At 41.8% G+C, this 27,435-nt stretch overlaps 1 protein-coding gene across 1 annotated transcript in view; it reads right to left on the bottom strand.

The window, feature by feature from the left end:
- Window positions 1-27,435, bottom strand: part of LOC115178367 (noelin-2) — a 78,852-nt gene that overhangs the window by 10,777 nt on the left and 40,640 nt on the right. The gene's annotated exons all lie outside the window — the stretch shown is intronic.

The raw sequence follows: 27,435 nt of genomic DNA, 5'->3' as shown, positions 1-27,435 counted from the left end.
AGATGTGGAGGGTATATGGGGAGGGGATGGTGAGAAGAGATGTGGAGGGTATATGGGGGACGGTGAGAAGAGATGTGGAGGTATATGGGGAGGGAGATGGTGAGAAGAGATGTGGAGGGTATATGGGGGATGGTGAGAAGAGATGTGGAGGGTATATGGGGGACGGTGAGAAGAGATGTGGAGGGTATATGGGGAGGGGGATGGTTGGAAAAAGGTGAAGAGAGGAAATGGAAGGAGAAACCAAGAGAGGAATACATAGACAGAAAGACAGAGAGAGAAGAGGAACCAAGAAGAACAGTATGTAGGAGCAGAAGAAAACGGAAAAGAGACAGGAATGAGGTTTAATTACCTAAAGTTGAAATAAGGAGACAAAGATGAAAGGAGTGTAAGATGGGGAGGTAACGAGAGGAGGGAGAGAGAGTGAGAGAGAACATTCTTGGATTAAGAGAAGCTCATTATACACATAAAGGAGAGAAAAGAGGTTGATGGTATTAGCACTGTAAAGACAGAGAGAAGGATGAGGAGAGAGAGGGATGAAAAGAGAGAGAGATGAGAAGAGAGAGAGATGAGAAGAGAGAAGGATGAAAAGAGAGAGAGATGAGAAGAGAGAGAGATGAGAAGAGAGAGAGATGAGAAGAGAGAAGGATGAGAAGAGAGAGAGATGAGATGAGAAGAGAGAAGGATGAGAAGAGAGAAGGATGAGAAGAGAGAGGGATGAGAAGAGAGAGATGAGAAGAGAGAGAGATGAGAAGAGAGAGAGATGAGAAGAGAGAGAGATGAGAAGAGAGAAGGATGAGAAGAGAGAAGGATGAGAAGAGAGAAGGATGAGAAGAGAGAAGGATGAGAAGAGAGAGGGATGAGAAGAGAGAGGGATGAGAAGAGAGAAGGATGAGAAGAGAGAGGGATGAAAAGAGAGAGAGATGAGAAGAGAGAGAGATGAGAAGAGAGAGAGATGAGAAGAGAGAAGGATGAGAAGAGAGAAGGATGAGAAGAGAGAAGGATGAGAAGAGAGAGGGATGAGAAGAGAGAAGGATGAGAAGAGAGAGGGATGAGAAGAGAGAGAGATGAGAAGAGAGAGATGAGAAGGATGAGAAGAGAGTGGGATGAGAAGAGAGAGGGATGAGAAGAGAGAGGGATGAGAAGAGAGAGGGATGAGAAGAGAGAGATGAGAAGAGAGAAGGATGAGAAGAGAGAGGGATGAGAAGAGAGAGATGAGAAGAGAGAGGGATGAGTTTCATGGTGTGTTTGGAGAGGGATAGCTGAGTGTGAGCCCAGCAAACCGGGAACATTCCCATAACGTTAGCTAAGATTCCCCATTAAATTCTAGATAGGGTTTTATCTAAGGATTATAACATCACGAAAACATTCAAATAATGTTTTTGATATCAACATCTAAAAAAAAAATGTTTTAAAATAAATCTTCTCCTGAAGATTCACTAAATGTTGTGCACAACATCTGTAACAACCACCACAGAACATTCCTCAAAACGTCTTATTAGGTTTCCTGGTAATGTAATGACACAGCTTACCAGTAATGTTTTCACTGAAAACCAAAATTGGTTCTGTGCAAGTTCCCGGAACATTCGTTAGGTTGCAGCAAATGTTCTCATAACACAAAAACTCTTCCTACGACCTCCTCCCTGTGGGCATTCTCTCCCTGTCCCTCTCCACCTCTGTCTCTCTCCCTGTCTCTCTCCCTGTCCCTCTCCACCTCTGTCTCTCTCTTTTATCTCCTCTCACTCTCCTTTCCTCCGCATATCCCCTCTCCTCTCCTCCCCGGTTCTCTCCTCCCCTATTCTCTTCTCCCCTATTCTCTCCTCCCCTATTCACTCCTCCCCTGTTCTCTCCTCCTCCCACTTTCCCTGTTCAGGTGTGTGTGTGTGTGTGTCACGTCCTGACCAGTAGAGGGGGTAGTTGGGTCAGGACGTGGCAGAAGGGAGTGTGTGTTTTTTATTGTTTCATTGATTTTGGCCGTGTGACTTCCAATCAAGCACAGCTGTAGAGGGTTGTGGTTGATTGGGAGTCACACATAAGGTGCCTACTTTGCCTTGTGGGGTTGTGGGTGGTTGTTTTTTACACTGCTTGTATAGCCTGTAGAACTGTCACTGTTGTCACCCTTTTTTGTTGTTAAGTGAATGCTCTACTCCTTTTTTGGCAATAAATGACCATGAGTATTCACATACCTGCTGCGCCTTGGTTCATTTCAGAAGACAGCCGTTACAGTGTGTGTGTGTGTAATTGATATAACCTGATTGTGTTAGTGTGTAAGGACTATGTATTTCATAATGCATCAATAATCAATAGTAGGAATGCCTTACAGTCTCAATTACCTACTGAAACACACACACACAGGCTGAAGACAAATTCATAAATGCCAAGCCGGGGTTCTGCAATGTGACTGTAGTCATGGAGACCGAGGGGAAATGACAGTGACATGGAGGTGTGTGGGTCTTTGTCTCTCTGTGTGTGTTATTTAGCCAGGGATTCATGCTGAGACCTCTTTCCCAAATGAGCCCTGCATTAACACATCACTAAACAACAGTTACACTATACATATCTATAAACACATTATTACACAATACATATCTATAAACACATCAATCACACTATACATATCTATACACACATCAATTACACTATACATATCTATAAACACATCATTACACTATACATATCTATAAACACATCAATCACACTATACATATCTATAAACACATCAATCACACTATACATATCTATAAACACATCAATCACACTATACATATCTATAAACACATCAATTACACTATACATATCTATAAACACATCAATTACACTATACATATCCATAAACACATCATTACACTATACATATCTATAAACACATCAATTACACTATACATATCTATAAACACATCAATCACACTATACATATCTATAAACACATCAATCACACTATACATATCTATAAACACATCAATCACACTATACATATCTATAAACACATCATTACACTATACATATCTATAAACACATCATTACACTATACATATCTATAAACACATCAATTACACTATACATATCCATAAACACATCAATTACACTATACATATCTATAAACACATTATTACACAATACATATTTATAAACACATCAATCACACTATACATATCTATAAACACATCATTACAAAAACATATCCATAAACACATCAATTACAAAACACCAAAAGCAAAACCCAATCATATAAAAACCCACATTGTTCAGTAAAAGGCCCTGTAACATCCAACTGATGCCCTGGAGCAGGTATTCCCAAACTGGGGTACGCGTACCCACAGGGGTACGAGCAATGCCGTAGGGGGGAACGCCAAATATAACGAGAACTACATTGATTTGGGGTTCACTTATATTGGGAGTAGTGCCTTTCCTCAGCCACAGTGTGTTATATGTGCAAAATAACTATCTCACAACTCAATGAAACCTTCACTCTTGTGCAGACATTTAGATACAAAACATGTCAATTTGAAAAATAAGCCACGGGAGTTTTTTGAGTGAGAATTAAGACGACGTTTGAGTAATAAGACATGTATAAAAGCAACAGATACCATTAATAAGAAGGGTCTGGAAGCATCTTATATGGTGAGCTACCGAGTGGCTAGGATTCTATGCGTTCTAGCTGGATGAGTCAACAGACGTGGCGGGCCTGGCACAGCTCCTGGTATATGTCAGGTACGTTCATCGGGGTCAATTAAGCAAGACATCCTCTTCGGCAAACCACTGGAAACTAGGACAACAGGAGAGGATATTTTTAAGTACTGGAGAGCTTTGTGACATCAAATGGGCTTACTTTGATGGTCAAGATGTGTTCATATCTGTACTGATGGCGCAAAAGCCAAAACAGGGAGACATAGTGGAGTAGTAACGTGCATGCAAGCAGTTGCTCCCATGCCATTTGTGTACACTGCAGCATCCACTGAGAGGCTCTTGCTGCCAAGGGAATGCCTGACCGCTTGAAAGACGTTTTGGACACTACAGTGAAAATGGTTAACTTTGGTAAAGCAAGGCCCCTGAACTCTTGTGTATTTTCTGCACTATGCAATGGTATGGGCAGCGACCATGTAACGCTTTTACAACATATGTGCTGGTTATCAAGGGGCAAAGTATTGACACGTTTTTTTGAATTGAGAGACGAGCTTAAAGTTTTATTTACTGACCATCATATTCACTTGTCTGACCGCTTGCATGATGAGGAGTTTCTCACACGACTGTCCTATCTGGGTGATGTTTTATCTCTCCTGAATGATCTGAATCTAGGATTACAGGGACTCTCCGCAACTACAGTTGAAGTCGGAAGATTACATAAACTTAGGTTGGAGTCATTAAAACTTGTTTTTCAATCACTCCACACATTTCTTGTTAACAAACTATAGTTTTGGCAAGTCGGTTAGGACATCTACTTTGTGCATGACACAAGTATTTTTTCCAACAATTGTTTACAGATTATTTCACTTATAATTCACTGTATCACAATTCCAGACGGTCAGATGTTTACATACACTAAGTTGACTGTGCCTTTAAACAGCTTGGAAAATTCCAAAAAATGATGTCATGGCTTTAGAAGCTTCTGATAGGCTAACTGACATCATTTGAGTCAATTGGTGGTGTACCTGTGGATGTATTTCAAGGCCTACCTTCAAACTCAGTGCCTCTTTGCTTGACATCATGGGAAAATCAGCCAAGACCTCAGAAAAAAACTGTAGAGCTCCACAAGTCTGGTTCATCCTTGGGAGCAATTTCCAAATGCCTGAAGGTACCACGTTCATCTGTACAAACAATAGTACGCAAGTATAAACACCATGGGACCACGCAGCCATCATACCGCTCAGGAAAGAGACGCGTTCTGTCTCCTAGAGATGAACATACTTTGATGCGAAAAGTGCAAATCAATCCCAGAACAACAGCAAAGGACCTTGTGAAAATGCTGGAGGAAACAGGTACAAAGGTCCACAGTAAAACAAGTCCTATATCGACATAACCTGAAAGGCCGCTCAGCAAGGAAGAAGCCACTGCTCAAAACTGCCATAAAAAGCAAGACTACGGTTTGCAACTGCACATGGGGACAAAGATAGTGCTTTTTGGAGAAATGTCCTCTGGTCTGATGAAACAAAAATAGAACTGTTTGGCCATAATGACCATCGTTATGTTTGGAGGAAAAAGGGGGAGGCTTGCAAGCAAAAGAACACCATCCCAACCATGAAGCACGGGGGTGGCAACATCATGTTGTGGGGGTGCTTTGCTGAAGGAGGGACTGGTGCACTTCACAAAATAGATGGCATCATGAGGCAGGAAAATTATGTGTATATATTGAAGCAACATCTCAAGACATCAGTCAGGAAGTTAAAGCTTGGTCGCAAATGGGTCTTCCAAATGGACAATGACCCCAAGCATACTTCCAAAGTTGTGTCAAAATGGCTTAAGGACAACAAAGTCAAGGTATTGGAGTGGCCATCACAAAGCCCTGACCTCAATCCTATAGAACATTTGTGGGCAGAACTGAAAAAGTGTGTGCGAGCAAGGAGGCAAACAAACCTGACTCAGTTACACCCGCTCTGTCAGGAGGAATGGGCCAAAATTCACCCAACTTATTGTGGGAAGCTTGTGGAAGGTTACCCGAAACGTTTGACTCAAGTTAAACAATTTAAAGCAAATGCTACCAAATACTAATTGAGTGTATGTAAACTTCTGACCCACTGGGAATGTGATGAAAGAAATAAAAGCTGAAATAAATAATTCTCTCTACTATTATTCTGACATTTCACATCCTTAAAATAAAGTGGTGATCCTAACTGACCTAAGACAGGGAATTTTTACTAGGATTAATTAAATGTCAGGAATTGTGAAACACTGAGTTTAAATGTATTTGGCTAAGGTGTATGTAAACTTCAACTGTATATTCAATGTGCTGGACAAAATTGAGGCAATGATTATGAAGTTGGAGCTCTTCTCTGTCTTCATTAACAAAGACAACACACAGGTCTTTCCATCAATCTATGATTTTTTTGTGTGCAAATGAACTCAAGCTTACGGACAATGTCAATGTGATATAGTGAAGCACCTGAGTGAGTTGGGTGTGCAATTACGCAGGTACTTTCCCAAAATGGATGACAGAAACAACTGGATTCATTATCCCTTTCATGCCCTGCCTCCAGTCCACTTACCGGTATCTGAACAAGAGAGCCTCATCGAAATTGCAACAAGCGGTTCTGTGAAAATTGAATTTAATCAGAAGCCACAGCCAGATTTCTGGATAGGGCTGCACTCAGAGTATCCTGCCTTGGCAAATCGCGCTGTTAAGACACTGATGCCCTTTGCAACCATGTACCTATGTGAGAGTGGATTCTCGGCCCTCACTAGCATGAAAACCAAATACAGGCACAGACTGTGTGTGGGAAATGATTTAAGACTGAGACTCTCCAATACAACCCAACATTGCAGAGTTATGTGCATCCTTTCAAGCACACCCTTCTCATTAACCTGTGATGAGTTATTAACAATTTTTGATAAACAAACAAGGTTTTATATGTAAGATGGCTAAATAAAGAGCAGAATTATTATATTTATATTATTATTTGTGTGCTGGTCCTATAAGAGCTCTCTGTCACTTCCCACGAGCCGGGTTGTGACACAAACTGTCACTCATTCTGTTGCATCCTAAGACGCTGGGTTCTTTTACTGAAGACTCCAAGAGAATTAATAATAAATGGAACATATTTATTTAATGTTCTCCTTAACACATTACAGTCGACTACTTTCTACAGTGTCTTCAGCCCAACTCTCCAATACGTCATTGAACTTTTACCGCCCTTGCATCTCCTAATCCAATCACTTGTGTTACATCATCATTTGATCCACATGCTTCCTACACAATTTTCCCTCAGTCTGCACTAAGTAAGTTACAGGACCAAGTACCCTTTTCACAACCCCGGGTACCCATTTCTCTCTCTCTCTCTCTCCTCTCCGGTAAACTCGGACAAGCATTGTTTGTTTCCGATTGAAAAAAACCAAGACGTTTGCTCATCCCCTTGTCCTGTATCTTAGACTGCATGTCAGCTGAAAAACTGGGTTTCACCAGTGATAACCTTGTTCTAACCTGTCGTTTAACGAACAACTCTGCTGGACTTTTTCCAGTAGTGTCATGTGGCGTATTCCTGTAGGCAAACAGAAAGCTGTCCACACTATGCTGTGCAGACCGTCCTGATGACTTGTCCTTCTCTTGAGCCTGTTTTAGATTCTGTACAAGTCGCTCTGCTGCGCCATTTCAAGCATTCAACTGGAACAATGTCTCCATCTCTTTTGACACCAGCTGTGGGCCATTGTCTGAAACACACTCCTCAACTAACCCGTAGGCTGAGAACATACCCCGGAGTGTCTCTACCATGGCTGTAGCTGAAGTATTACTCATACAATTTACTTCTGGCCAGTATGAGTATGCATCTGTAACTACTAAGAACTGGTGCTTTCCCTTTTGAGCAAAATCTATATGGATGCGCTGCCAGGGCCTCTCAGGCCATTTCCAAGGATGCACTGGTGCAAGGTTGGGCATATGTCTATTAGACTGACACACCTGGCATCTCCTTACCATGTCTTCTATGTCTGAGTCTAACCTGGGCCACCAAAAGTGGCTCCTTGCAAGAGTTTTCATTTTGACCATATGGCCCAGTGGTTTTCCTGTAGCTCCTTCAGTAGGTCCCTCTGTAGAGTAGACCGGCACCACCGCTTACATACCCAATAACACACAATCACTTTCTATAGGGAGCTCATCCCTTCTCCCCCAATAAGGCTTTAGTTCAGGATCAGTAACATTGGTTAGGCCACCCTGTAAGTGTGAAGCACTTCACCTTTGCCAAACCCTTGTCCTTGGTAGTTTCCCTGGCTATGTCCTTAGCTAAAATGGGAAGTACATCTAAAAATGACACTCGATAGTTTGGATTGCTCTCTGGAGCCTTTGCTATGGCTTCAGTCTTGTCCTGCACTGGATGTAGCCCCTGTTCATCTATCCTGTGACCTAAGTAAGTGACACTAGACTGAAATAATGCACACTTGTCCCTGTTTACTCTTAACCCATGCTCTTGCAGCTTCTACGTTCTGTAAGGGGTCCTCTGCCAATTGCCCTGTGATAAGAATGTCATCTAGAAAGCACACAACACCAGGTAAACCCTGTGAGACCTGGTCCATAATACGCTGGAATATAGCCGGAGCGCTGGATACTCCATAAGGCAGTCTATTCATCTGGTATAAACCTTTCAACGTGTTTAGAGTCAGGAAATGCTTTGACTCTTGATCTACCTCCACTCGCTGGTAGGCCTGTGTAAGGTCTACCACTTTGTGAACTGTTTACCCCTGTCATAGGCGTCGTAAGGATTGGACCAAGGCGCAGCGGGTAAAGTGCTCATACTTAATTTATTCGATGAAACCACTTAAAATGAACAAACGACGAAAAACAGTTCCATAAGGCACACAGGCTATACAGAAAATAACCACCCACAAAACACAAGTGAAACAAACCTCAACTAAATATGGCCTCCAATTAGAGGCAACGACAACCAGCTGTCTCTAATTGGAGGTCCTACCAAAAACCCAACATAGAAATAGAAAACTAGATTTAAACATAGAAATAGAAAACATAGAACCTAAACCAAAAACTCCGAAACACACAAAACAAACACCCCCTGCCACGCCCTGACCAAACTACAATGACAAGTAAACCCTTTTACTGGTCAGGACGTGACAACCCCCGGCTGAAGTAGCAAACAAGTCCTGTGTCTTTGGTAAAGGGGTACTGGTCCACATCCACCCATGCATTTACAGTCACCTTGTAATCATGACATATTCTGACACCCCCCCGTTTGTCTTTGGAATGCAAACTATAGGTTCGCTGTATTCAATGGGTGTGATCACTCCTTGTTTTTCTAGCTCTGTAAGCTGTTTGTCTACTGCCTCTCTGAGTGCAGAAGGCACAGGTCTAGCCTTACAAAATTTTGGAACATCTTACTCTGACACTTGCATTTTGGTTTTAACTCCATTTACCACACTGAGTTCACCACTAAACACCTCAGCATATTTATCACACAGCTGCGCAACTGGGTCTGACACATGGTTCACATTGACCAATCTAATTTGAGGTGCTGAATCCAGTTCCTCCCCATTAGCGTAAGACACTTCCCTTTTGACACTAATAGAGGTAGTGGTAACACCTGAGCACCACATTTCACTTTAACCTCCAGCTGTCTTAATTACTGAATCGGCTGAGCTGAGTAAGTTCTCAAAACGACATCACATGATTATAGTTTATGCTTCTTAAATCTGCTGTTGTACAGCTTCTCTGAGATAATAGACATGGCGGCCCGAGTATCTACCTCCATCTTTATCTTTTCCCCCGTTACATCTCACCATGACCATGTAAGGTTTCACGTACTAACAATCACTACACACAGTAAAAAGTCCCAAGCTCTTTTCTGACTGGTGATTTCCGACTGTGCTGGAGCCTGCAGGCAATAGCAGTTCGGCCTCCTCAACTTGATCTGTTGTCCAGTAGCGTGTCCCCTTCACTGGATTAGAGTGCGCTGTTTGAGAGCGTTACTTAGACACCGCACTGTTCCCCGCAGATACTCTCCCCCTGCAAGCCCTTTCAAGATGGCCAGTCTTCTGGCACGCTCTGCATTGGAACTCCTTGTAATGGCAGGTCTGCTATGAATTTCTTGTCTCCAAACAGCAAAAACGGGGCTTTGAGGTCTCCCCCCTCTGGTCTGACATCCACTGTTTCTCCGTCAGATCGATGCCCCTCCCGTTTTGTGGTCCACTGATCGGTTCTCAACTGAGTCGGTGTCTGCTGGAATTTCTGCATCCTCTGGGCTGTGTACTCCAAGTTGTTGACAATGTCCAATACTTTTACCCAGGTTAAATTCTCCCTGTATGGAGTGCTTAACATCTTGCCACGCAGCTCCTTACTGGCAACTCCATAAACTAGCTGGTCCCTCAGCAGCTCCTTACTGGCAACTCCATAAACTAGCTGGTTCCTCAGCAGCTCCTTACTGGCAACTCCATAAACTAGCTGGTCCCTCAGCAGTTCCTTACTGGCAACTCCATAAACTAGCTGGTCCCTCAGCAGCTCCTTACTGGCAACTCCATAAACTAGCTGGTCCCTCAGCAGCTCCTTACTGGCAACTCCATAAACTAGCTGGTCCCTCAGCAGCTCCTTACTGGCAACTCCATAAACTAGCTGGTCCCTCAGCAGTTCCTTACTGGCAACTCCATAAACTAGCTGGTCCCTCAGCAGTTCCTTACTGGCAACTCCATAAACTAGCTGGTCCCTCAGCAGTTCCTTACTGGCAACTCCATAAACTAGCTGGTCCCTCAGCAGTTCCTTACTGGCAACTCCATAAACTAGCTGGTCCCTCAGCAGCTCCTTACTGGCAACTCCATAAACTAGCTGGTCCCTCAGCAGTTCCTTACTGGCAACTCCATAAACTAGCTGGTCCCTCAGCAGCTCCTTACTGGCAACTCCATAAACTAGCTGGTCCCTCAGCAGCTCCTTACTGGCAACTCCATAAACTAGCTGGTCCCTCAGCAGTTCCTTACTGGCAACTCCATAAACTAGCTGGTCCCTCAGCAGCTCCTTACTGGCAACTCCATAAACTAGCTGGTCCCTCAGCTGCTCCTCTAGTGCAGACCCAAACTCACATGTAGCCACAAGTCCCTTTAGCGATGCTATATACTCAGCTAAAGTCTCTCCCGCCAACTGTTTCCTATTCCGAAAAACATACCTCTCGCTCAACGCGTTCCGTTTTGGCACATAAAAGTCTCTCAGAGCTGAAATGAGCTCCTGGAAACTAGCCTCTCCCGGCTTCTTCGGCGCTACCAAATCTTTCAGCAAACGTAAACGTCTTTGAACCCAAGACTGATCGAAACACCGCTCTTCTGCGGTCGTCAGCTATCTCGTTGGCCTCCATAAACTGCAAAAAAAAATCGCACCTCATATGTGCTGAAGCTCTCGTTAGTCTCCTGGAAACACAAACTGGTTAAACTACGGAAAAGTGCCAAAGCTCTCATTAGCCCACGCAGCCGTTTCTTCCCAGCTGACCAGTTAATTTACTAACGTTAGTTACTAGCTAACTTTCTAGCTGGTTCACTCAGTTGGTCATCAGTAGTCTGAGGATTTTGCCTCAGAATTCCGTTATCCCCATAACCAGTTGTTGCATCCTAAGACGCTGGGTTATTTCACTGAAGACTCCAAGAGAATTAATAATAAATGGAACATATTTATTTAATGTTCTCCTTAACACATTACAGTCGACTACTTTCTACAGTGTCTTCAGCCCAACTCTCCAATACGTCATTGAACTTTTACCGCCCTTGCATCTCCTAATCCAATCACTTCAATGCAAGAACAGAAACCCCATTATCATTTGTTCATTCAAATAACTCAACCCCTGCATACAAATCCCATTGGCTATTTGCAACCACTTTACATCTAAACTCATTAACACATAATACATTTCTCATTACACCACACATTCTTATGTTTAATAAATGTATCGTATAGTGTGTGTGTGGCAGGCTTACAATGATGCTAAAAAACTACATTTGAGAGTGCACTGACCCTGGTGCTAGAGGGGGTACAGCTGGAGGTTGAATGTTTGAAGGGGTGCGGGACTATATAAAGTTTTGGGAACCACCGCCCTAGAGGCACCAACTCCACCAACTTTTGGAGATCATTCCACATGGTGCAAAATAACTAAAACCAGATATCCCTAACTGGGTGAAGATGGAAGGGATCCCCAGGGTTAGCCATGCCTGAGTCTGGGTCTGGTAACTCATACTTCCGAAGGATAACAATGAGGTAAGGTATGGCGGAAGTTTATGCAAGTGGGCTTTATAGACCAAAAGATAGCAATCCGTCAATCTACAAGACTTCAAAGAGGGCCAGCCTACTTTCAGATCCAAAATGCTATGACGTGTCCTGAACCTATCGCCCGTAATATAGCGGAATGTTCTATGATAAACTGCATCCAATGGCTTCAATACAGTGGCAGCTGCATTCATACAGACCAGTGGTCACAGGGCTGATATAGACCAGTGGTCACCAGGCTGATATAGACCAGTGGTCACCAGGCTGATATAGACCAGTGGTCACCAGGCTGATATAGACCAATGGTCACAGGGCTGGTATAGATCAGTGGTCACAGGGCTGATATAGACCAGTGGTCACCAGGCTGGTATAGACCAGTGGTCACCAGGCTGATATAGACCAGTGGTCACCAGGCTGATATAGACCAGTGGTCACCAGGCTGATATAGATCAGTGGTTACCAGGCTGATATAGATCAGTGGTCACCAGGCTGATATAGATCAGTGGTCATAGGGCTGATATAGACCAGTGGTCACCAGGCTGATATAGATCAGTGGTCATAGGGCTGATATAGATCAGTGGTCATAGGGCTGATATAGATCAGTGGTCACCAGGCTGATATAGACCAGTGGTCACCAGGCTGATATAGACCAGTGGTCACCAGGCTGATATAGACCAGTGGTCACCAGGCTGATATAGATCAGTGGTCACCAGGCTGATATAGATCAGTGGTCACCAGGCTGATATAGATCAGTGGTCACAGGGCTGATATAGATCAGTGGTCACCAGGCTGATATAGATCAGTGGTCATAGGGCTGATATAGACCAGTGGTCACCAGGCTGATATAGATCAGTGGTCATAGGGCTGATATAGATCAGTGGTCACCAGGCTGATATAGATCAGTGGTCATAGGGCTGATATAGACCAGTGGTCACCAGGCTGATATAGATCAGTGGTCATAGGGCTGATATAGACCAGTGGTCACAGGGCTGATATAGACCAGTGGTCACCAGGCTGATGGTGCCTACATCTAGAAATGCCTCGGAGATCAACCAGTCGATCGCGATCAACCGGTTGATCTCCAAGGCATTTCTAGTCGATCGGCAAACATTTCGGTAAAAAAAGCCTTGGGTTCGTATTTTATTTTACTCGTCTGGCGCTGATGACGGTAGGTGCACCTGATTCAGCTGCCCTGCTCGCCAGGTAGGCCAAGTGTTCCCATTTTGAACCATTTCATGTGTCTGAAGGTACAAACGCTGTATTCCCAGGCGGGCCCAGAGAGCAAATCAAGTGCACCATAGGCCTACCGCTGGCCAATCGGATAGCTCAGATTACCGTGTCTGTAGTAATTTAGCATAAAAGAAAGCTACAGCAAAGTGGTGAGATTTCTAAACGTTTTAAACCAATGAATACAGCAAAGTGGTGAGATTTCTAAACGTTTTAAACCAATGAATACAGCAAAGTGGTGAGATTTCAAAATGTTTTAAACCAATGAATACAGCCAAGAGCTGCTGTTGTAATGAGAGAGTCATTGTTTAAGTTCTTACTCAGCACTGTCAACACTTTGTATTCATCACTTTTATAAGCCATAAAATGTGCCTTTTCCTATTTCCACTCAGCGCTACAACAAGCAGTGTAGCAGTAATGAATGAGTAGGAAGGTGTATCTATAGGCTTGCGTTGTTGTCATTATTAGCTGCTTGGGTCTTTTTTAATATCAAGGAATATTTCAATTTCTCTGTTCATAGGAGTAACAACATGAATTTGTGCATGAGGCAGAAGTAATGTGGTGTGACTCCAGTTTTGCCATCAGCTGGAAGACAGTGTCCCTTTTTGGTCAGTGTCAGTGGAGGAAAGGGAGAGCAGAGGGATGTTGAGAGACGGACCCTCAGTCTGCTGCTCTCTCCTTCCGCGGAGACTGACCATCAGATGCAGGCACCGTCAGCACAGAAAAATAAATACAAATAAAAAGCAAATTATTTAAATGTATGCTCACTCAGCTGTGCCTCACAACTAATAAAACAACAACTGACCTAGTACCGGTAAAACAACAACAGACCTAGTACCGTAAAACAACAACTGACCTAGTACCGTAAAACAACAACAGACCCAGTACCGTAAAACAACAACTGACCTAGTACTGGTAAAACAACAATTGACCTAGTACTGGTAAAACAACAACTGACCTAGTACCGTAAAACAACAACAGACCTAGTACTGGTAAAACAACAACTGACCTAGCACTGGTAAAACAACAACTGACTTAGTACCGGTAAAACAACAACAGACCTAGTACCGGTAAAACAACAACAGACCTAGTACCGTAAAACAACAACTGACCTAGTACCGTAAAACAACAACTGACCTAGTACCGTAAAACAACAACTGACCTAGTACTGGTAAAACAACAACTGACCTAGTACCGGTAAAACAACAACAGACCTAGTACCAGTAACACAACAACTGACCTAGTACCGGTAAAACAACAACTGACCTAGTACCAGTAAAACAACAACAGACCTTGTACCGGTAAAACAACAACTGACCTAGTACTGGTAAAACAACAACAGACCTAGTACCGGTAAAACAACAACAGACCTAGTACCAGTAAAACAACAACTGACCTAGTACTGGTAAAACAACAACTGACCTAGTACCGGTAAAACAACAACAGACCTAGTACCAGTAAAACAACAACTGACCTAGTACTGGTAAAACAACAACTGACATAGTACCATAAAACAACAACTGACCTAGTACCGTAAAACAACAACTGACCTAGTACCGGTAAAACAACAACTGACCTAGTACTGGTAAAACAACAACTGACCTAGTACTGGTAAAACAACAACTGACCTAGTACCGGTAAACCAACAACTGACCTAGTACTGGTAAAACAACAACAGACCTAGTACTGGTAAAACAACAACTGACCTAGTACCGGTAAACCAACAACTGACCTAGTACTGGTAAAACAACAACAGACCTAGTACTGGTAAAACAATAACTGACCTAATACTGGTAAAACAACAACAGACCTAGTACTGGTAAAACAACAACTGACCTAGTACTGGTAAAACAACAACTGACCCAGTACCGGTAAAACAACAACTGACCTAGTACTGGTAAAACAACAACTGACCTAGTACTGGTAAAACAACAACTGACCTAGTACCGGTAAAACAACAACTGACCTAGTACTGGTAAAACAACAACTGACCTTGTAACGGTAAAACAACAAAAACTGACCTAGTACCGGTAAAACAACAACTGACCTAGTACCTTAAAACAACAACTGACCTAGTACTGGTAAAACAACAACTGACCTAGTACCTTAAAACAACAACTGACCTAGTACCGGTAAAACAACAACTGACCTAGTACCGTAAAACAACAACTGACCTAGTACTGGTAAAACAACAACTGACCCAGTACCAGTAAAACAACAACTGACCTAGTACTGGTAAAACAACAACTGACCTAGTATTGGTAAAACAACAACTGACCTAGTACCGGTAAAACAACAACTGACCTAGTACTGGTAAAACAACAACTGACCTACTACTGTTAAAACAACAACTGACCTAGTACCGGTAAAACAACAACTGACCTAGTACTGGTAAAACAACAACTGACCTAGTACAGGTAAAACAACAACTGACCTAGTACCGGTAAAACAACAACTGACCTAGTACTGGTAAAACAACAACTGACCTAGTACTTGTAAAACCACAACTGACCCAGTACCAGTAAAACAACAACTGACCTAGTACCGGTAAAACAACAACTGACCTTGTACCGGTAAAACAACAACTGACCTAGTACTGGTAAAACAACAACAGACCTAGTACCGGTAAAACAACAACAGACCTAGTACCAGTAAAACAACAACTGACCTAGTACTGGTAAAACAACAACTGACCTAGTACCGGTAAAACAACAACAGACCTAGTACCAGTAAAACAACAACTGACCTAGTACTGGTAAAACAACAACTGACCTAGTACCATAAAACAACAACTGACCTAGTACCGTAAAACAACAACTGACCTAGTACCGGTAAAACAACAACTGACCTAGTACTGGTAAAACAACAACTGACCTAGTACTGGTAAAACAACAACTGACCTAGTACCGGTAAACCAACAACTGACCTAGTACTGGTAAAACAACAACTGACCTTGTACCGGTAAAACAACAACAACTGACCTAGTACCGGTAAAACAACAACTGACCTAGTACCTTAAAACAACAACTGACCTAGTACCGGTAAAACAACAACTGACCTTGTACCGGTAAAACAACAACTGACCTAGTACTGGTAAAACAACAACAGACCTAGTACCGGTAAAACAACAACAGACCTAGTACCAGTAAAACAACAACTGACCTAGTACTGGTAAAACAACAACTGACCTAGTACCATAAAGCAACAACTGACCTAGTACCGTAAAACAACAACTGACCTAGTACCGGTAAAACAACAACTGACCTAGTACTGGTAAAACAACAACTGACCTAGTACCGGTAAACCAACAACTGACCTAGTACTGGTAAAACAACAACTGACCTTGTACTGGTAAAACAACAACTGACCTAGTACCGGTAAAACAACAACTGACCTAGTACTGGTAAAACAACAACTGACCTACTACTGGTAAAAGAACAACTGACCTAGTACCGGTAAAACAACAACTGACCTAGTACTGGTAAAACAACAACTGACCTAGTACTGGTAAAACAACAACTGACCTAGTACCGGTAAAACAACAACTGACCTAGTACTGGTAAAACCACAACTGACCCAGTACCAGTAAAACAACAGCTGACCTAGTACCGGTAAAACAACAACTGACCTAGTACTGGTAAAACAACAACTGACCCAGTACCAGTAAAACAACAACTGACCTAGTACTGGTAAAACAACAACTGACCTAGTACTGGTAAAACAACAACTGACCCAGTACCAGTAAAACAACAACTGACCTAGTACTGGTAAAACCACAACTGACCCAGTACCAGTAAAACAACAACTGACCTAGTACCGGTAAAACAACAACTGACCTTGTACCGGTAAAACAACAACTGACCTAGTACTGGTAAAACAACAACAGACCTAGTACCGGTAAAACAACAACAGACCTAGTACCAGTTAAACAACAACTGACCTAGTACTGGTAAAACAACAACTGACCTAGTACCGGTAAAACAACAACAGACCTAGTACCAGTAAAACAACAACTGACCTAGTACTGGTAAAACAACAACTGACCTAGTACCATAAAACAACAACTGACCTAGTACCGTAAAACAACAACTGACCTAGTACCGGTAAAACAACAACTGACCTAGTACTGGTAAAACAACAACTGACCTAGTACTGGTAAAACAACAACTGACCTAGTACTGGTAAAACAACAACTGACCTTGTACCGGTAAAACAACAACAACTGACCTAGTACCGGTAAAACAACAACTGACCTAGTACCTTAAAACAACAACTGACCTAGTACCGGTAAAACAACAACTGACCTAGTACCGTAAAACAACAACTGACCTAGTACTGGTAAAACAACAACTGACCCAGTACAAGTAAAACAACAACTGACCTAGTACTGGTAAAACAACAACTGACCTAGTACTGGTAAAACAACAACTGACCTAGTACCGGTAAAACAACAACTGACCTAGTACTGGTAAAACAACAACTGACCTACTACTGGTAAAAGAACAACTGACCTAGTACCGGTAAAACAACAACTGACCTAGTACTGGTAAAACAACAACTGACCTAGTACTGGTAAAACAACAACTGACCTAGTACCGGTAAAACAACAACTGACCTAGTACTGGTAAAACAACAACTGACCTAGTACTGGTAAAACCACAACTGACCCAGTACCAGTAAAACAACTGCTGACCTAGTACCGGTAAAACAACAACTGACCTAGTACTGGTAAAACAACAACTGACCCAGTACCAGTAAAACAACAACTGACCTAGTACCGGTAAAACAACAACAGACCTAGTACCAGTAAAACAACAACTGACTTAGTACTGGTAAAACAACAACTGACCTAGTACTGGTAAAACAACAACTGACCTAGTACCGTAAAACAACAACTGACCTAGTACCGGTAAAACAACAACTGACCTAGTACTGGTATAACAACAACTGACCCAGTACCAGTAAAACAACAACTGACCTAGTACTGGTAAAACAACAACTGACCTAGTACTGGTAAAACAACAACTGACCCAGTACCAGTAAAACAACAACTGACCTAGTACTGGTAAAACAACAACTGACCTTGTACCGGTAAAACAACAACAACTGACCTAGTACCGGTAAAACAACAACTGACCTAGTACCTTAAAACAACAACTGACCTAGTACCGGTAAAACAACAACTGACCTAGTACCGTAAAACAACAACTGACCTAGTACTGGTAAAACAACAACTGACCCAGTACAAGTAAAACAACAACTGACCTAGTACTGGTAAAACAACAACTGACCTAGTACTGGTAAAACAACAACTGACCTAGTACCGGTAAAACAACAACTGACCTAGTACTGGTAAAACAACAACTGACCTACTACTGGTAAAAGAACAACTGACCTAGTACCGGTAAAACAACAACTGACCTAGTACTGGTAAAACAACAACTGACCTAGTACTGGTAAAACAACAACTGACCTAGTACCGGTAAAACAACAACTGACCTAGTACCGGTAAAACAACAACTGACCTAGTACTGGTAAAACAACAACTGACCTAGTACTGGTAAAACAACAACTGACCTAGTACCGGTAAAACAACAACTGACCTAGTACTGGTAAAACAACAACTGACCTAGTACTGGTAAAACCACAACTGACCCAGTACCAGTAAAACAACAGCTGACCTAGTACCGGTAAAACAACAACTGACCTAGTACTGGTAAAACAACAACTGACCCAGTACCAGTAAAACAACAACTGACCTAGTACCGGTAAAACAACAACAGACCTAGTACCAGTAAAACAACAACTGACCTAGTACTGGTAAAACAACAACTGACCTAGTACCATAAAACAACAACTGACCTAGTACCGTAAAACAACAACTGACCTAGTACCGGTAAAACAACAACTGACCTAGTACTGGTAAAACAACAACTGACCTAGTACTGGTAAAACAACAACTGACCTAGTACTGGTAAAACAACAACTGACCTTGTACCGGTAAAACAACAACAACTGACCTAGTACCGGTAAAACAACAACTGACCTAGTACCTTAAAACAACAACTGACCTAGCACCGGTAAAACAACAACTGACCTAGTACCGTAAAACAACAACTGACCTAGTACTGGTAAAACAACAACTGACCCAGTACAAGTAAAACAACAACTGACCTAGTACTGGTAAAACAACAACTGACCTAGTACTGGTAAAACAACAACTGACCTAGTACCGGTAAAACAACAACTGACCTAGTACTGGTAAAACAACAACTGACCTACTACTGGTAAAAGAACAACTGACCTAGTACCGGTAAAACAACAACTGACCTAGTACTGGTAAAACAACAACTGACCTTGTACCGGTAAAACAACAACTGACCTGGTACTGGTAAAACAACAACTGACCTAGTACCGGTAAAACAACAACAGACCTAGTACCAGTAAAACAACAACTGACCTAGTACTGGTAAAACAACAACTGACCTAGTACTGGTAAAACAACAACTGACCTAGTACCGTAAAACAACAACTGACCTAGTACCGGTAAAACAACAACTGACCTAGTACTGGTAAAACAACAACTGACATAGTACTGGTAAAACAACAACTGACCTAGTACCGGTAAACCAACAACTGACCTAGTACTGGTAAAACAACAACAGACCTAGTACTGGTAAAACAATAACTGACCTAATACTGGTAAAACAACAACAGACCTAGTACTGGTAAAACAACAACTGACCTAGTACTGGTAAAACAACAACTGACCCAGTACCGGTAAAACAACAACTGACCTAGTACTGGTAAAACAACAACTGACCTAGTACTGGTAAAACAACAACTGACCTAGTACCGGTAAAACAACAACTGACCTAGTACTGGTAAAACAACAACTGACCTTGTACCGGTAAAACAACAACTGACCTAGTACCGGTAAAACAACAACTGACCTAGTACCTTAAAACAACAACTGACCTAGTACTGGTAAAACAACAACTGACCTAGTACTGGTAAAACAACAACTGACCTAGTACTGGTAAAACAACAACTGACCTAGTACTGGTAAAACAACAACTGACCTAGTACTGGTAAAACAACAACTGACCTAGTACCGGTAAAACAACAACTGACCTAGTACTGGTATAACAACAACTGACCCAGTACCAGTAAAACAACAACTGACCTAGTACTGGTAAAACAACAACTGACCTAGTACTGGTAAAACAACAACTGACCCAGTACCAGTAAAACAACAACTGACCTAGTACTGATAAAACAACAACTGACCTAGTACTGGTAAAACAACAACTGCCCTAGTACTGGTAAAACAACAACTGACCTAGTACTGGTAAAACAACAACTGACCTAGTACCGGTAAAACAACAACTGACCTAGTACTGGTAAAACAACAACTGACCCAGTACCGTAAAACAGCAACTGACCTAGTACCGGTAAAACAACAACTGACCTAGTACCGTAAAACAACAACTGGCCTAGTACCAGTAAAACAACAACTGACCTAGTACCGGTAAAACAACAACTGACCTAGTACTGGTAAAACAACAACTGACCCAGTACCGTAAAACAGCAACTGACCTAGTACCGGTAAAACAACAACTGACCTAGTACCGTAAAACAACAACTGACCTAGTACTGGTAAAACAACAACTGACCCAGTACCGTAAAACAGCAACTGACCTAGTACCGGTAAAACAACAACTGACCTAGTACCGTAAAACAACAACTGACCTAGTACCAGTAAAACAACAACTGACCTAGTACCGGTAAAACAACAACTGACCTAGTACTGGTAAAACAACAACTGACCTAGTACTGGTAAAACAACAACTGACCTAGTACCGGTAAAACAACAACTGACCTAGTACTGGTAAAACAACAACTGACCTACTACTGGTAAAAGAACAACTGACCTAGTACCGGTAAAACAACAACTGACCTAGTACTGGTAAAACAACAACTGACCTTGTACCGGTAAAACAACAACTGACCTGGTACTGGTAAAACAACAACTGACCTAGTACCGGTAAAACAACAACAGACCTAGTACCAGTAAAACAACAACTGACCTAGTACTGGTAAAACAACAACTGACCTAGTACTGGTAAAACAACAACTGACCTAGTACCGTAAAACAACAACTGACCTAGTACCGGTAAAACAACAACTGACCTAGTACTGGTAAAACAACAACTGACATAGTACTGGTAAAACAACAACTGACCTAGTACCGGTAAACCAACAACTGACCTAGTACTGGTAAAACAACAACAGACCTAGTACTGGTAAAACAACAACTGACCTAGTACCGGTAAACCAACAACTGACCTAGTACTGGTAAAACAACAACAGACCTAGTACTGGTAAAACAATAACTGACCTAATACTGGTAAAACAACAACAGACCTAGTACTGGTAAAACAACAACTGACCTAGTACTGGTAAAACAACAACTGACCCAGTACCGGTAAAACAACAACTGACCTAGTACTGGTAAAACAACAACTGACCTAGTACTGGTAAAACAACAACTGACCTAGTACCGGTAAAACAACAACTGACCTAGTACTGGTAAAACAACAACTGACCTTGTACCGGTAAAACAACAACTGACCTAGTACCGGTAAAACAACAACTGACCTAGTACCGGTAAAACAACAACTGACCTAGTACCTTAAAACAACAACTGACCTAGTACTGGTAAAACAACAACTGACCTAGTACTGGTAAAACAACAACTGACCTAGTACTGGTAAAACAACAACTGACCTAGTACTGGTAAAACAACAACTGACCTAGTACCGGTAAAACAACAACTGACCTAGTACTGGTATAACAACAACTGACCCAGTACCAGTAAAACAACAACTGACCTAGTACTGGTAAAACAACAACTGACCTAGTACTGGTAAAACAACAACTGACCCAGTACCAGTAAAACAACAACTGACCTAGTACTGGTAAAACAACAACTGACCTAGTACTGGTAAAACAACAACTGCCCTAGTACTGGTAAAACAACAACTGACCTAGTACTGGTAAAACAACAACTGACCTAGTACCGGTAAAACAACAACTGACCTAGTACTGGTAAAACAACAACTGACCCAGTACCGTAAAACAGCAACTGACCTAGTACCGGTAAAACAACAACTGACCTAGTACCGTAAAACAACAACTGACCTAGTACCAGTAAAACAACAACTGACCTAGTACCGGTAAAACAACAACTGACCTAGTACTGGTAAAACAACAACTGACCTAGTACTGGTAAAACAACAACTGACCTAGTACCGTAAAACAACAACTGACCTAGTACCGGTAAAACAACACCTGACCTAGTACTGGTAAAACAACAACTGACCTAGTACTGGTAAAACAACAACTGACCTAGTACCAGTAAAACAACAACTGACCTAGTACTGGTAAAACAACAACTGACCTAGTACCAGTAAAACAACACCTGACCTAGTACCAGTAAAACAACAACTGACCTAGTACCGGTAAAACAACAACTGACCTAGTACCAGTAAAACAACAACTGACCTAGTACTGGTAAAACAACAACAGACCCAGTACCAGTAAAACAACAACTGACCTAGTACCGGTGTGATTAAATGTTTCTTGAAAAATGGTCTAAACAACAATGTATTAGCAGGGCAATTCAAGCAAAGCCAATATGCAGTGATAATGTATTGGACCTATAGCCTACTGCACAACCTAATTACTGCAGTAGTGTTTTGAATAGGTTAATGTTGCATAGGATGATTTCGTTTTAAGTCATGTTAAAAAAAAATCTTGGATTTTGCATTTTGTCTCAAAGTGATCTTGACTCAGAAAAAGTTGGTGACCACTGATATAGACGATGTTGTCAGAGTCAATTACCAGAATGAATGGTAATTGACTCAGAATGCCTGACTAACTGGCCTAAGGTGTAATATTTACTGTTCACTGTTTATTGTTATTTCACTTTTGTTTATCCATTTCACTTGCTTTGGCAATGTAAACATATTTTCCCATGTCAATAAAGCCCCTTAAATTTAATTTAATTGAGAGTGAGTGTCACAGGTGTCGTAGCGTGAAGACCAAAACGCAGCGGGAAAATGTATACTCCTCTTTTTATTTGTGAAGAAGGAAAAACACAAACAATGTATACAAAAAACAAACAAACTAGACAGTCTCATCAGGCATACAGCAAAACAAGAAACAATCTCCCACAAAATCCCATGACAAACACATTCCTATTTATAGGACCTTCAATCAGAGGCAACGATAGACAGCTGCCTCCAACTGAAGGCTACAACACCAATTAGCTAAACATAGAAATACAAACGACAAGACTGAATATAGAATTAAACTAACATAGAACAATGACCAAAACCCTGGACTAATAAATCAAATACCCCCTCTACATGAACACATAAACAAACTCACCCTGAACCACATAAAACAAATACCCCCTGCCACATCCTGACCAAACTATAAGAACAAATAACCCCTTTACTGGTCAGGATGTGACAGTGAGAAAGAGTGCAAGAAAGAGAGAGGAGAGAGAGAGAGACTTCTCTTTCAAATCTAAACATTTCAAACAGAAAACTGAAGAAAAATAACAATGGCAAATGGTTTGATGAAGAATGCAAAAACCTAAGAAAGAAATTGAGAAACCTGTCCAACCAAAAACATAGAGACCCAGAAAACCAGAGTCTACACCTTCACTGTGGTGAATCACTAAAACAATACAGACATACACTACGGAAAAGGAAGGAACAGCACGTGAGAAATCAGCTCAATGTAATTGAAGAATCCATAGAATCTAACCACTTCTGGGAAAATTGGAAAATACTAAACAAACAACAACATAAAGAGTTATCTATCCAAAATGGAGATGTATGGGTAAACCACTTCTCTAACCTTTTTGTCTCTATAACAAAGAACAAACAGCAAAAACATATACATGATCAAATACAAATCTTAGTACCAACTATTAAAGACTACCAGAACCCACTGGATTCTCCGGTTACCTTGAATGAGCTACAGGACAAAATAAAACCCTCCAACCTAAAAAGGCCTGTGGTGTTGATGGTATCCTCAATGAAATGATCAAATATACAGACCACAAATTTTAATTGGCTATACTTAAACTTTTTAACATTGTCCTTGGCTCTGGCATCTTCCCCAATATTTGGAACCAATCCACAAAGTGGAGACAAATTTGACCCCAATAACTACCGGGGGATACGACAGCAACCTTGGGAAAATCCTCTGTATCATTAAGAGCAGACTAGTTCATTTCCTCAGTGAAAACAATGTAATGAGCAAATGTCAAATTGGCTTTTTACCTAATTACCGTACGACAGACCATTAGAAATACAACCCATATTTATGTTTAATTATTTTCCCTTTTGTACTTCAACTATTTGCATATAATATGACATTTGTAATGTTTTCATTCTTTTGGAACTTTTGTGAGTGTACTGTTTCCTGTACATTTTTATTGTTTATTTAACTTTTGTTTATTATCTAGTTCACTTGCTTTGGCAATGTTAACATATGTTTCCCATGCCAATAAATCCTTTAATTTGTCTCTCTCTCTGTCTCTCTCCCTTAGTCTCTCTCTCTCCATCCCTAATCTCTCTCTCCAAATACTCAGTGCACTCTCTCTCTCTTTTCTCCCTCTGTCTCTGATTCAGAGGGGTTGGGTTTAAAAGTGGAAGACACATTTCAGTTGAATGTATTCAGTTGTACAACAGACTAGGTATCCCCCCTTTCCTTTCTCTTTCCTGCTCTCTCTGGTCAGCTACAATGACGCCAGACCGAGAGGGGAAATGTACCATGTAAAACTAGCTTACTGTCACTGCATGGCGAGAGAGAGAACACGGAGAGAGGAAAGGAAGGAGAGCAATCTAAGAACCAAACATCCATTCCTTGTGGTCTGAAACTGGAGCATGTATATGTGGGGCTGGTGAACGGCCTGGGGGGTTTTCCGGCGATGTGGGACGTTATGGGGGTGCGAGGACGAGGAGGGGGGCTTGGTTCAGTCTTTCTTGTCTGTTAAAATGAAATAAAGTTGTGTGTTATTAAAGAGGTAACTATTTGGGCCAATTAAAGTATTTTTTAAATCTTTCTCTCTCTCGCTCTCTCTAATGGATGTGTTGCTATATATAACTGTTACACAACGTGTACCTGTAACCAGGATAAGGTAACAATGGCAACAGTTGGAACTGGGTTACAGGGCCTGCTGTCACGGGTTACGGTAACTGGGATACCGTTGCCGTATATAGAACCCTCCCGTCTCCAAGGAGAGGGTCTAATGGTGAACAGACGTGGGTTACCATGCCAATTTAATCACACCTGGCAACCGGGAGACAGTCGCCCTGACAACCAGCTTCATATACATTCCCCTGAGACAGAGACCGAGACAGAGAGAGAGAGAGAGAGAGTGAGTGAGTGAGTGAGTGAGTGAGTGAGGAGGACCAGAGGGACAGAGAGAGAGAAAGAGAGCAAGAGCGAGAGAGGGAGAGAGCGAGAGAGGGAGAGTGAGTGAGTGAGTGAGTGAGTGAGTGAGTGAGGAGGACCAGAGGGACAGAGAGAGAGAGAGAGAAAGAGAGAGAGAGCAAGAGCGAGAGAGGGAGAGAGCGAGAGAGGGAGAGTGAGTGAGTGAGTGAGTGAGTGAGGAGGACCAGAGCGAGAGAGAGAGAGAGCCAAGGAGTGCCTAAAGCAGCACCTAGATATTCTGCACTGATTCTGGCAGACCTGGGCCCTGACAATAAATCTCAGTAAGACAAAAATAATGGTGTTATAAAAAAATACAAATTTCATCTAGACACCGTTGCCCTAGAGCACACAAAAAACTATACATGCCTAGGCATAAACATGCTCCACAGGTAACTTCAACAGAGCTGTGAACGATCTGAGAGACAAGGCAAGAAGGGCCTTCTTTGCCATCAAAAGGAACATAAAATTCAACATACGAATTAGGATCTGGCAAAAAATACTTTAATCAGTTATAGGACCCATTGCTCTTTATGGTTGCGAGGTCTGGGGTCCACTCACCAGCCAAGAATTCACAAAATGGGACAAACACCAAATTCAGACTCTGCATGCAGAATTCTGCAAAACTATCCTCTGCGTACAACGTAAAACATTGAATAATGTACGCAGAGCAGAATTAGGCCGATACCTGCTAATTATCAAAATCCAGAAAAGAGACGTTAAATTCTACAACCACATAAAAGGAAGCAATTCCCAAACCTTCCATAACAAAGCCATCACCTACAGAGAGATGAACCTGGAGAAGAGTCCCCTAAGCAAGCTGGTCCTGGGGCTCTGTTCACAAACACAAACACACCCCACAGAGCCCCAGGACAGCAACACAATTAGACGCAGCCAAATCATGAGAAAACAAAAAGAGAATTACTTGACACATTGGAATGAAATCACCAAAAAAACTGAGCAAACTAGAATGATATTTGGCCCTAAACAGAGAGTACACAGTGGCAGAACACCTGACCACTGTGACTGACCCAAGCTTAAGGAAAACTTTGACTATGTACAGACTCAGTGAGCATAGCCTTGCTATTGAGAAAGACCGTCGTAGGCAGACCTGGCTTTCAAAAGTAAACAGGCTATGCAGGTAGCCTAGTGGTTAGAGCATTGGGCCAGTAACTGAAAGGTTGCTGGATTGAATCCCTGAGCTGACAAGGTAAAAATCTGTAGTTCTGTCCCTGAACAAGGCAGTTAACCAACTGTTCCCCGGTAGGATGTCATTGTAAATAACAATTTTTTCTTAACTGACTTGCCTAGTTACATTTATTTTTTATTTTTTATTTATTTAACTAGGCAAGCCAGTTAAGAACAAATTCTTATTTACAATGACGGCCTAGGAACAGTGGGTTAACTGCCTTGTTCAGAGGCAGAACAACAGATTTTTACCTTGTCAGCTCGGGGATTCGATCTTGCAACCTTTCGGTTAAAGATTAAATAAAGGTTATGTACACTGTCCACAAAATGAGGTGGAAAGTGAGCGGTGTATGACCATGTTAGAGACACATATTTCCCTCAGATTACACAGACCCACAAAGAAGTTGAAAACAAATCAAATTTTGATAAACTCCCATATCTACTGGGTGAAATACCACAGCAGCAATATTTGTGACCTGTTGCCACAAGAAAAGGGCAACCAGTGAAGAACAAACACCATTGTAAATACAACCCATATTTATGTTTATTTATTTTCCCTTTTGTACTTTAACTATTTACACATCATTGCAACACTGTATATGGACATAATATGTAATGTC

The sequence above is a fragment of the Salmo trutta genome, chromosome 38 (genome assembly GCF_901001165.1).
Source record: "Salmo trutta chromosome 38, fSalTru1.1, whole genome shotgun sequence".
Classification (NCBI taxonomy): Eukaryota; Metazoa; Chordata; class Actinopteri; order Salmoniformes; family Salmonidae; genus Salmo; species Salmo trutta.
The sequence above is the reverse complement of the archived record's forward strand: the minus strand, read 5'-3'. Positions and strand labels throughout refer to the sequence as shown.